We start from the raw sequence: 12,170 nt of genomic DNA, 5'->3' as shown, positions 1-12,170 counted from the left end.
ATACTCTAGGGAAACTCTTGCACAGGTGAGTGAGGAAGCAGTTCCAAGAATGCGATCTTTCCGTTGTTTGCGATAGGGAAAAATCAAAACGCCCATGGACGAAAGAACGGATGAATCAGTTGTGAGAGGGTTAGAGGAGGGAATACTGGGCAGCAACTAAAATTAATGCAGCAGCCAGGGCCCAGTTAGAAACCACAGTAGTCATGACAAACACAGGTTTAATGGAGGAATTGGTTATGCAGATGTTCCAAGCTTGGAGAGAAAAAAATAAAAAAGGAAGAAGGGATGATAATTCGGAGACTAGAAACTGCAGGAAGGTGCTAGGCTCCTAGCACTGGGAGAAAAAATGAGGATGGAGTGTTCTGGAAGGGAGGAGACTGGGGGAGGGGCCAGGATTGGAGCTGGGAGGCTTGGGGTGGGGGTGGGCGGGGTGGGGGGAGTGAGGGGCTTGGAGCAGGGAGGAGAGGGGGCAGTATTAGGAAAAAGCACCAGAAGATGGGACACCTGGGTGGCTCAGTTGGTTGGGCTACTGCCTTTGGCTCAAGTCATGGCCCCAGGGTCCTGGGATCAAGTCCCACATTGGGCTCCTTGCTTGGTGAGGAGCCTGCTTCTCTCTCTGCCTCTGCCTGCCACTCTGCCTGCTTGTGCTTTCTCTCTCTGACAAATATATAAATGGATAAAATCTTAAAAAAAAAAAAAAAGCACCAGAAGAAGGGAAAGAGCAAGAGAAAGGAAAACTAAGACTTCCCTCCTCCTTTCCACGCCTCCTACTGGAAGAAGCCAAAGGGAAACTGACTGGTAAAGGAGCTTGAGGAATAAAACAAGATCAAAGGGGGGGAGGGGCACAGAGCCGAGGAAGAGTAAGCAAACAGCTAGCGCAATGACTAAATCTCAAAAACGTAAAGCTGGGCAAAAAAAAAAAAAAAAAAGGTAAGAGTTGCAGAATAATTTGTGCATAAAGTTTGAAAACATGTGCAGAGGAACAGTGCAGCACCCAGGACCACAACCCTGCAGAGTCAAGTAGGAAAACCTGCACGGACAATGATCATCAACAAATTCAAGATAGAGATTATCCTAGGAGATGGGAAAGAAAGGAAGCAGCAAGCAAGACACAGAAAGCTTCAACGGTCTCTGTAATATTTTATTTGGAGCTGGGGGGAGACACTGGATGGAAATGGTCAGAGAAAGGGGAGGGAGCAGTGGGATGAGTGCATCGGTGGGTGCCCGTGATGTTAGTCTCTAGAAGGCCTGTTAGAAAATATTTCATCATTTAAAAATGGTCCAAAGGCATCCCAGCTGTGCTCCTACCAGTAATCCTCTGCGGGGCGGGGTCGGAAGCTGGATCCGAGGGGCCAGGACTCGCCTGTGGCAGCTGGGCCCGCCGGAGGGGCTGAGTGAGTGGGAGGCCATAAGCCATAATCCTCTCTCTGACCTGGTTTTAAAAGACGCCCTCGTCCCACAGCCTGCCCTGCGAAAGGTCACTGCCTCTTGGCCGGTTGACTCAGGCCATATTCCTTTAAAACTGCCACATGCCGCCCGCCACTTGCGCTGATGAAAATGTAGCGAGAATGAAGACCACAGTCCCCCGCAGGACTGTCGGTGCCCATAAAGAGAATTATCTGCCGGGTATTTTCACCCAGGTCGGGTAGCACATGTACTTCAGTCTTGGCTCATGTGTCGCATTTAAAAATAGGAATTGCTTATATGTTTGGACCTGGGAGGCTACTGTGCCGAAGCTGGAAAGTATCTGTTTTTTAATACAAAGTCCTTGTAAATATTAATTAATGTCTCTTTGATAGAAGTGTGTGTGTGTCCAGGTTGTATTGAACACTGTATTAAGTAACAACAACGCGGAGCTGGAGACAAATCAATAAAGGCTCTGGGTTGTTTTGTTTTTTTTTCAGCAAATGCTTAGGAGGCAATCTGACCTAACTCATTAATATTAATTACAGTGACACGACTTCTGCTGAGGTTACGTGGAATCGGAGAATCAAAAGGGGAAGATACTTTAGCACCGGTTCGTCCTCCGGGTCAGGAAACTGATGAGCACAGCAAAGTCTCCAGTTCGCTGACGACTGATTTTTTTAATTTGGTGGCTTCAACGACCCAGAATCCAGAAGGGAAGAAAGGAAAATCAGCCAAAAGAGTTGTCATAAAACTCATGCTTCTTACTCATTTGAAACGTTCCTCAAGCCTGTCTCATTCCTTTTCACCACGAATTCAAACAAGCCTGAATTCTTTGCTAATGAGATTGATCGGCACAAATAAGGAAGGGGAAAGTAGGGGAATGAGCTGCTGGGAGAAGCGAGCCTTATTCCAACCGAGATTAAAAAGTTAAAAAACGTGTGTAGGATCTCAGAAAACATAGCCATCTGACATGTTACCTTGTTTGATATTATCCACAGCGACCTCAGCAATTTTTTTCTATTGCATGGTGATGTATATATTCCTTATAAACTGATACTCAGTTCAGTATAATTGAACATAGAAGGCAAAGAAAAAAAAAAGTGACACCCATTGATTTTGCTACTGGCTTTAGGGACTTCAGAAAATGTGATCCAGGCCGAAACTTTTTCTGGCTATCTCCCAAAGCCAGATGAATACAAAAGGTGAATCCTGAGACCGCCCAGAAGAGTCTGCAGGATAGAACCGCAAATCTGGAAAGGTTATTTCAAAAATGGAGTAGGACAAAACTTACACTTTTCAAAAGGAGTTTCTAGTCTTCTCGGGAAGTCTTGAAGAAGAAAAAAAAAAGTTTCGGCCTGGATCACATTTTCTGAAGTCCCTAAAGCCAGTAGCAAAATCAATGGGTGTCACTTTTTTTTTTCTTTGCCTTCTATGTTCAATTATACTGAACTGAGTATCAGTTTATAAGGAATATATACATCACCATGCAATAGAAAAAAATTGCTGAGGTCGCTGTGGAGAATATCAAACAAGGTAACATGCAGAAGGAATGAATCGAGAACCAAACACTGATGTTTGATATTTTTGTAAAGACTAAGAAAATGAGAAACTTTAATTTTGTGCCTTCCCTTCGTTCCCAGCGATTAGTGCAAGGTTTTGTTTTAATCAGCTGTTGGCTCTTTGCAAACACAGTCAGCTATAATTAGCCTGTCTGGCTGTTTCCCCTGGTCATGGCTGGGGACCTATCATTTCAGCCAGATAAGAATACTCCGCATGGGTTCCCCTCTTCTGAATTGCAGTTTATGTATATATCATTTTTCTGTAACAGGCATTTTTTACTAATTAGGAACAACCTTGTATCAATTAACTTTGGTCTTCAAGCCATGATTAAAGAAACCAAATTGTTGTTTCTGGGAATTGCAGTGACAGATGGCCCCGGAACACATGGGCAGAACATGGTGCCTGAAATGGGCTTCCTACGGCTGCACAGAGTCCAGTCGCCAGGAGCGATGCCTGGGACACGAGACTAGGGAGGATCTGGGTAAAACGGAGAACTGGGAGCACAGTGCCCGCAGCCGACCAGTGCTCAGGAGGGTCAGGGTATCTCAAATGACCCCGCCATTTCCACCATTCCCAAATCCCCAGTCCAAGGAGACGGTCCTGAAGACATAGCCGTCTCCAAAGCTCCAGCTCTCAGCCAGTGTCTCAGGGAAATTGTATTTTCTCACTCCCGCTTTCAGGGTAACCACTCGCGATGAACCCATAACTCAGGCTGAGAAAGCATCTGCTGGGAAGAGGGAGTACAGAGGGGTAGGAGCACCTGGTCTTTACAGTCCAACTGTCCGGATTCTGATTCCATCACTCGCTGTGTGCCTTGAGCACCTAACCCGCCCCCACCCCTGCGGTGTCCTCATGTCTACAGTGGGAATGAGGATACTACCTAGTTCACGCTTCACGTTCAATCTTTATTCTCACTCTCCTTCTCTCTCCCCAAGTGATCCCTGTCATCCCTTTCCTTTGGTTTCCCTATCTACTGATTACAGAGTCAGAGGAACTGAAATGTTACAGTGAGGGGCACCTGCGATTAGGATGTCAGATAAGCGTCTGCCTTCGGCTCAGGTCATGATCTGAGGGTCCTGGGATCGAGCCCCCCAGTGGGCTCCCCACTCAGTGGGGAGTCTGCTTCTCCCTCTCCCTTGGCTCCCCCCCCCCCGCTTGTGCTGTCTCTCTCTCTTTTTCTCTCTCAAGTAAGTAAATTCTTTAAAAAAATAAAAAATATAAAATGTTACAATGAGGGGCACTTGGGTGGCTCAGTTGATTGGGCATCCAGCTCTTGGTCTCAGTTCAGGTCTTGACCTCAGGGTCATGAGCTCAAGACACACACTGGGCTTCAGGCTGGGTGTGCAGCCTACTTTAAATGAATGAGTGAATAAATAAATAAAATGCTGCAATCCAATAAATCTGCTTCATTCTAGTGAGGGATCCTGGGCAAGTCAATATCTCTAGACTTCAGTTTTTAACCCATATGTCAGAGTAGTTGAATTCTAAAGTGTGTCCAGGTTCCACTCTCTCATCTCAGCATTCTGTGCTTATTGGACTTTTTTATCCTCTCCAGGAGAGGGGAAGAAACCGAGTAGATGATGATGGTAGGGGTAGGGATGATGGCAGCTGATATTTACCGAGAATGCAGCTAAACCAAGAACTACGGGAAACATTCCATGTTCATTGCCTCATTTAATCCTTGCCCTGATCCTGTAAAAGAGGCACTTTTATTGCTCCCATATGAGAAAACTTAGGTTGTTGGGGGCTGAAAAATGGCTGCCCGGTGATACCAGGTCCTTATCCCTGGAAACTGTCAATGTTACCTATAAGGAAACAGGGTTTTTGTAGATGCGTTAAGGATTTTAAGATATGGGGATTATCCTGAACTAACCCGATTGGCCCTCACTGCAATCCTACGTATCCTTATAAAAGGGAGGTAGAGGGAGATTTGATGGCGTGCACACACACACGTGCACACACGTGACCATGGCAGTGTGACCACAGGAGGCAGAGCCTGGAGGGATGCAGCCTGGAGTCTAGGAACACCAGCAGCCTCCAGACGCTGGAAGAGGGAAGAAACACATATTCCCCTGGAGCCTCTGGAAGGTCAGATAGCCCAGTGGCCCCCATGATACCGATTATCGATTTCTGGCCTCTAGACATGAGAAAGAATATGAAATTTCTGTTGTTCTAAGTCACCTGGTTTATTATTATTATTATTATTATTATTAAGATTTCTCTTTATTTATTCAACAGAGATCACAAGCTGGCAGAGAGGCAGGCAGAGAGAGAGGGGGAAGCAGGCTCCCTGCCGAGCAGAGAGCCCAATGCGGGGCTCGATCCCAGGACCCTGAGATCATGACCTGAGCTGAAGGCGGAGGCTTAACCCACTGAGACACCCAGGCGCCCCTTATTATTATTTTTTTAAGATTTGTTTATTTTAGAGAGAGAAAAAGAGATCGCACACGCGAGCTGGGGAAGGGGCAGAGAAAGAGGGAGAAAGAGAGAGAACATCCCAAGCAGATTCCCCACTGAGCGCGGAGCCTGACCCGGGGCTCCAACACAGGACCCTGAGATCATGACCTGAGTTGAAATCAAGGGTCGGCGACTTCGTGGACTGAGCCCCCCAGGTACCCTGTAAGTGACCTGGTTTATTTTACAGTAGCCCCAGGAAACTCACACGGAGATGAAGTAATTCATTCAAGGTCACAGCTATTAAGTTGGGGTGGCGTCAGGATTCAAATCCATGAACATCTGGCTCCAAAGGCCATGTTCTTCAGCACAGGACTCTGGGCCCCTTAGAACACCTAAAACAAACAGAAAGTGGACTAAGAATTAACACACACACACACACAAGAAATAAAAAGCACTGGAATTCTCTTGACGGCCAGGCAGCATTCTGAGCGGTGGGTTCAACCAGATTCATCCTCGCAGCTGCAAACAGCTCAGCTTCGGAAGCCCGGCTTTGAAAGCTGACTCTCCCACACACTTGACATCAAAATTAGGTCATACCTGCGTCCCGGCCAAGAATGTGTGCACTTCCACGAGAAGATACACTTTGTGAAAAGAGAAAAGATGATATACTTCGTTTATAGCTGAACCGGTTTACTTGGCAGCAATTTGAAACGCAGTCCCCTCCGGGCAATCAGAGCAGCAGAAGCCGCTTATCTTTTCAAAGGGTTTGTTTCCTTTTTTTCCCTTTCAATTGGGACTCCTGTCTTCCATTTTCTCAAAAGGGAAGTGAGTAAGAGCTAAGAACTTGATTTTTATTCCCCTCACTTGCTACCTTCCTGACTATTTGCGTTCCCAGGCAAAGCATCTCATGGGAAAGCTGGGATTTGGGGTTTGAATTTCATCCTAATCTGCAAATGAGCCCACATTTTTCTCTGTAGGAACGGGACTTTTTGTTCATACTCTTAACACTCATTAAACCTTCTAGTTTATACCCTGAGCCTGTGATAGTCAGCAGTCCACCAACTTCATTCATTTAATCCACTCCCCCTGCCCCTTTGGCCATTTAAATGAATATTTGAAAATGAGTGGCCATGATGGGTTGGCGGGCAATGCTCTTAAATTCAACATTCTCCTCCCAAATGTAAGGGCATAAGGCAGTAAGTGGCCGGAGAACGGAGAATGGGACCCCTCGGCTGCCGTAGTATTTCTCAATCACCCTAAAGAAATCGACTGGAAAAGAAAAATGTTTTCACATCACTGATGGCCCCAGTAGGCTGTGGTTTGAAAGGACAATAAAGCAGCCTTCTAAGACAAGGAGTCAGCCTCCACAGAAGAAGCTAAGCATTTAAATCTATAATATTTATATAAACAGCTGACTCTGTGGTTTTGGCTAGAAATTAACCCTATTTATTTATAATGCGCTTTTCTTTGTAGAGCTTGATTTTTTTTCTTTAAGAAAAAATCCATTACATCAGCAATTTCCTTCCAGGCATATAATGTTGACAGGTAACATGCTCACTTTTTTCCTCTCTTTCTCTCACATGGACACACACACACACACACACACACACACACACACAGCCTGCACCGAAAGAACTTCAGGGTTCCAGGGTCAGAGATACCATGTTTTGTTTTTTTCCCTAAATGACAATCCAGTCTGCCTGTCCACTTTCTACCCTCCAATGAGCAATTTACCCGACGTGCTTAGCTTTCAACAAAACAGTATAAATAATTTAAAACCTCCATAAAAAGTGATACATGAGACCGAAGGGTGAAGGACTTAAAGGGGACTATCTCCTGGAGATCAGCAACAACCCCTTTCCTTTGTCCGTCCCAAGATCCCACGGGGTTTGAAACAGCTGAAGCAAAGCTCTCATCCACCCTTTATCTGGGGGGACAAACAACTCCGAAGAGCGGGTTCTAGCCTTGCCAGGCGGAGAGGAAGCGATGAGCCCCAGATTTTGACTTAACAGCTGTGTACTTGCAGGCAAATACTGTAACCCGCCTGCGTTTCAGTTCCAGTCTGGAGAAAGACATGGGTAATAGGATCTTCCACGAGGGTTCTTGGGCGATGGCATGAGGCTGTCATGTACAGCACGGAACCCACCCATGGAGCGGCCAGAGTCGAGAGGGAGGCAGGTGAGCCTGCGGAACTAGAAATGGAGAAATGCAAGAGATGGTGGTTGGGCTGGAGGAGGCGTTGGGTGGTGATGGCAGGAGGGAGCAGATCGGGGTGTCGGCTCCGGGGAGAGGCGAGGCTGGGCAAGGGCTGTTGTGTTCCCTTTTCTCCCCGTTTGTCTCTCCTGGCCCTGCTTGGGTGCAGGAGCTGTTTGCAGGAGGCAGGCGCGCCTGCTGTGGGATGGAGCAGGTCGCTCATGCCGGAGGACTGCCACACGCCGCCGTTCCCTTCTCCCCCAGTCTCTCAGGACCAGGTGACGACATCCAAGCAAAGAGGCCTCTAAAAAAGAACTGCTCGTTGGGACATCAGGCTGGCTCTGTCGGTAGAGCATTAAGAGAGTGTCTTAATCTCAGGATCGTGAGTTCAAGCCCCATGTTGGGCATGGAGTCTACATCAAACCAAACCAAACCAAACCAAGGCAAACCAAACAACTGCTTGAAAGAGACACAGGAAGGTTTCTTGAAGGGCACGGTGACCTGTAGAGAAGGCCTGTGGGGACTTATGAGACCTATAATTTAATGCCACCAACTCTACCCTCTGACAGCCCCCCCCCCCAGGGGGCAGACACTGGGGCCTGAGCTTTAGCCTTGCTTACTACATATTACCACTACCATCCAGGTAGTTTTTGACCCCCCAAAGGAATATGAGCTCGTGTGAAAATAATTGCACATCTAAGGAGGAAAATGGCCTTATTCTAAATCAGAGAAATAAATGGAAAAACTAATAGCTGAGGAAGCAGAATTAATGGGGAAGATTCAATAAGAACTTCAGATATCTTCAAAGAGGTGGCCTGAGAGGCAGCCAGGTAAGTGTCCAACACCTGATCTCGGCGCAGGTCTCAAGATCACGGTCGTGAGTTCAAGCCCTGCACTGGGCTCCACATTGGGCATGGAACCTACTTAAACAAACAAAAAAAAAAAAATCAAAGAGATAGGCTATTGGTAACAAGTCAGGAAATAAGCAGTTATTAAAAAAACCCAAACAGCTAATTGGAAAGAGAGAAGGTTCAAGAGGAAAATGCATACGAAGAAGGAATTCGTGACCTAGAAAACCAGATCGAGAAACTCCATCAGAAGACACCAGGAAGGGAACCCTTAACACATGTGTGGAAATGGCATCACAGGTTATAATGCTGAGTCACTGTGTTATGCAACGTGGGGATCTGAAAATTGGCATCTTCCATGTGAGATAAGTAAATGGGGAAGCTACTAAAACCAGAAAGAGATACTACAAGAAAAGAAAACTATAAACCAATATTCCATAGGGCACAAATGGTAGTCTGTATAGACATGCAAAAATTCTTCCAAAAATTTTAGCAAATTGAGGGCACCTGGGTGGCTCAATCAGTCGAGCTTCTGTCTTGAGCTCAGGTTGTGATCCTGGGGTCCTGGGATCGAGTCCCACGTTCGGCTCCCTGCTCCATGGGGAGTTTCCTTCTTCCTCTGCCTCTCCCCGACTTGTCCTCTCAATCTCTCTCTCTCAAATAAATAAATATATTTTTAATTTTAGCAAATTGATTCCAACAATATAGAAATAGAATAATATATGACATTCTAGTGGGATGTCTCCCAGGATTGCAAGGTTTGTTTAACTTTCAAAAATTAATTGCTGTTACTTCACCATAGTAGCCTAAAATTTAAAAACCATATTACCATTTCAACAGATGCAGAAAATGCATTTGACAAAAATCCAAAATCCAACATCAGATGGACCCTGAAACATATTCAAGAATGTTCACAGCCACGTTAGCTGTGATAATCCCAAGCTGGTAACAACCCAATGTCCCTCCACCGTGAAAGGGCTACACGATATTCTGGTATATTCAAACAATGAAGTCTATCTAGCAATGAAACTGAAAGACTCACACACAAGTAATGCAGGAATACTGGTTATTTCAAGAAAAGCCAGATTTAAATATATTACATTTAGAGGGGGTGCCTGGGTGGCTCAGTGGTTTAAGCCTCTGCCTTCGGCTCAGGCCATGTTCTCAGGGTCCTGGGATCAAGCCCCGAATCAGGCTCTCTGCTCAGCAAGGAGCCTGCTTCTCCCTCTCCCTCTCTCTCTCTGCCTGCTTTTCTGCCTACTTGTGATCTCTCTCTGTCTGTCAAATAAATAAATAAAATCTTTAAAAATGTATATATATTACCTTTAAATACGTATATATATTTTTAAAGTTTTTATTTAAATAATCTCCACAATGTTGGCCTTGAACTCACAACCCCAAGATCAAGAGTTGCACACCCTTCCAACTGAGCCAGCAAAGTGCCATACCTTTGTTTATTTATTTTTTTTAAAGATTTATTTATTTATTTAGTTGACAGAGATCACAAGTAGGCAGAGAGGCAGGCAGAGAGAGAGATAGAGGAGGAAGCAGGCTCCCTGCTGAGCAGAGAGCCTGATGCTGGGCTCTATCCCAGCACCCTGGGATCACAACCTGAGCCAAGGGCAGAGGCTTAACCCACTGAGCCACCCAGGCATCCTGTGCTGTACCTTTAAATATATTAATGTAACATTTCAAAAAAGGCAAAATTAAACTATGGTGTTTAGGAATATATACCTAAGTGACAAAACCATACAGAAAGCTTCTGGTTACCATAAAAATCAGGGTAATGCTTACCTGTGGATGGGGCTGGGCGTGGGAAGAACAGTAAATGGGCATCTGGGATAAAGAAATGTTCTGTTTCTTTGCCTAAGTGGTATTACACCAATATAAGCTTTATAGTAATTAATAAATTTGTATGTCTATGTTTGATGCATTTTCTAAATAGGTGTAATATTTCATAATAAACAGACAGGGGGGAAACATGGACAAAGAAATATATACTAGGCAAATATCAACCAAAGTAACACCAAAGTAGCAATTTTATTTTATTTTATTTTTTTAAAAGATTTTATTTATTTATTTATTTGACAGAGATCACAAGTAGGAAGAGAGAGAGAAGGGGAAGCAGGCTCCCTGCTGAGCAAAAAGCCCGATGCGGGGCTCAATCCCAGGACCCCGGGATCACTGAACCACCCAGGTGCCCCCAAAGTAGCAATTTTAATACGAAAAACTTCATCACAGACAGAGAGATGGCAAAAGGAAAGATAATCAAGAAAATATAATTACGGGCGCCTGGGTGGCTCAGTGGATTAAGCCTCTGCCTTGGGCTTAGGTCATGGTCTCTCTCAGGGTCCTGGGATCGAGCCCCGCATTGGGCTCTCTGCTCAGCGGGGATCTGCTTCCCTTCCTCTCTCTGCCTGTCTCTCTGCCTACTTGTGATCTCTGTCAAATAAATACATTTTAAAAATCTTAAAAAAAAAAAAGAAAATATAATCACGAGTGTATCTCCTTTATCACATCAGTTTAGAAGACACAAAGCCATTAGTGACAAAACCACAGGGAGAAGGACGAAAGTGAACAGCTGGGATCGACATTTGTCACGGAGTCTTGAAATAAACGGATCAAGCCGAAGCCAGACAAAGGAGTAAGCAAAAAGAGAGGGGATTTCAGTAATACAATCAATAAGCTGTAAATAATAAATACAAGTAAAATTCTATACCTCATCAACAGAGGAGACACACTGAGCTACGAGGGTCACAAAACTTAATCACATGCCGGATAGATTCCCAAGGAGCAACACCACCTGGACAATTGTCCTCAGAGCGTGGCGCCGTAACCCGGCAACTACTACTCAAATGGACTGAAATACAAGTATAGACGCGTGTATACTCTTGGGTCCTCCAAATCCACGGCTGCGGATTTATCTTCACGTATGTTTGCAGGTGCGCGGAGATGATGTATGTGTTCACGACTTTGCTGGCGGTGGAGCGGCCGGAGGCCGTCCCTGCGGCAATCAGCCGATGGCCTATCAGTAAATGGCTTGGTAATAAGAGGGCAGAGGTACTGCTGGGAGAGTGGATCCTGAGGGGTATTTTACGTGAAAAAAAGCAAGGTGCAGCCTGGCGTGGGACTGCCATGTCCCCTGAGAAAGGAAACCAGGAACAGGGCAAGGGCATGGGAGGGGGTAGGGGTGGGGTGGGATAGAAAAGAGGAGGCAGTCCTTTCCCTTGGTCTTCTTTAGGTTTCGGGTTTTTTTTTTTTTCATCTTGAACTATGTGTACCTGTTTCTTATTCACCCCAAAATATTAAATTAGGGCACCTGGGTGGCTCAGTTGTTAAACATCTGCCTTCGGCTCAGGTCATGATCTCAGGGTCCTGGGGTCGAGCCCTGCATCAGGCTCTCTGCTCAGCGGGGAGCCTGCTTCCTCCTCTCTCTCTGCCTGACTCTGTGCCTGCTTGTGAACTCTGTCTGTCAAATAAAGAAATAAATAAACCAAAAAGCAAAAAAGAGATCACAACAAAGCTATCTGAGAGAGAACAGATGGCAAGAGGATATTCCCAACATCTAAAATGGACTAGGGAGTAAGTTCTAGAAAAATACACAAGAATGCCTGTAAAACAGCAAGACAAGGGGCAGGAAAACAAAAAAGGTAAGAATTGCCCATTTACAGAAGGGAGGGAGAAACCGTGTGGCTGATGCCTGTTTTCTAAGACGCTGCAACGGGTTCTCTCATCCACTTGCTGCTCTTGAAACCTGACACTGAC

Source organism: Neovison vison, chromosome 2 (genome assembly GCF_020171115.1).
Source record: "Neovison vison isolate M4711 chromosome 2, ASM_NN_V1, whole genome shotgun sequence".
Lineage (NCBI taxonomy): Eukaryota > Metazoa > Chordata > Mammalia > Carnivora > Mustelidae > Neogale > Neogale vison.
This window is presented reverse-complemented; position numbering follows the sequence as displayed.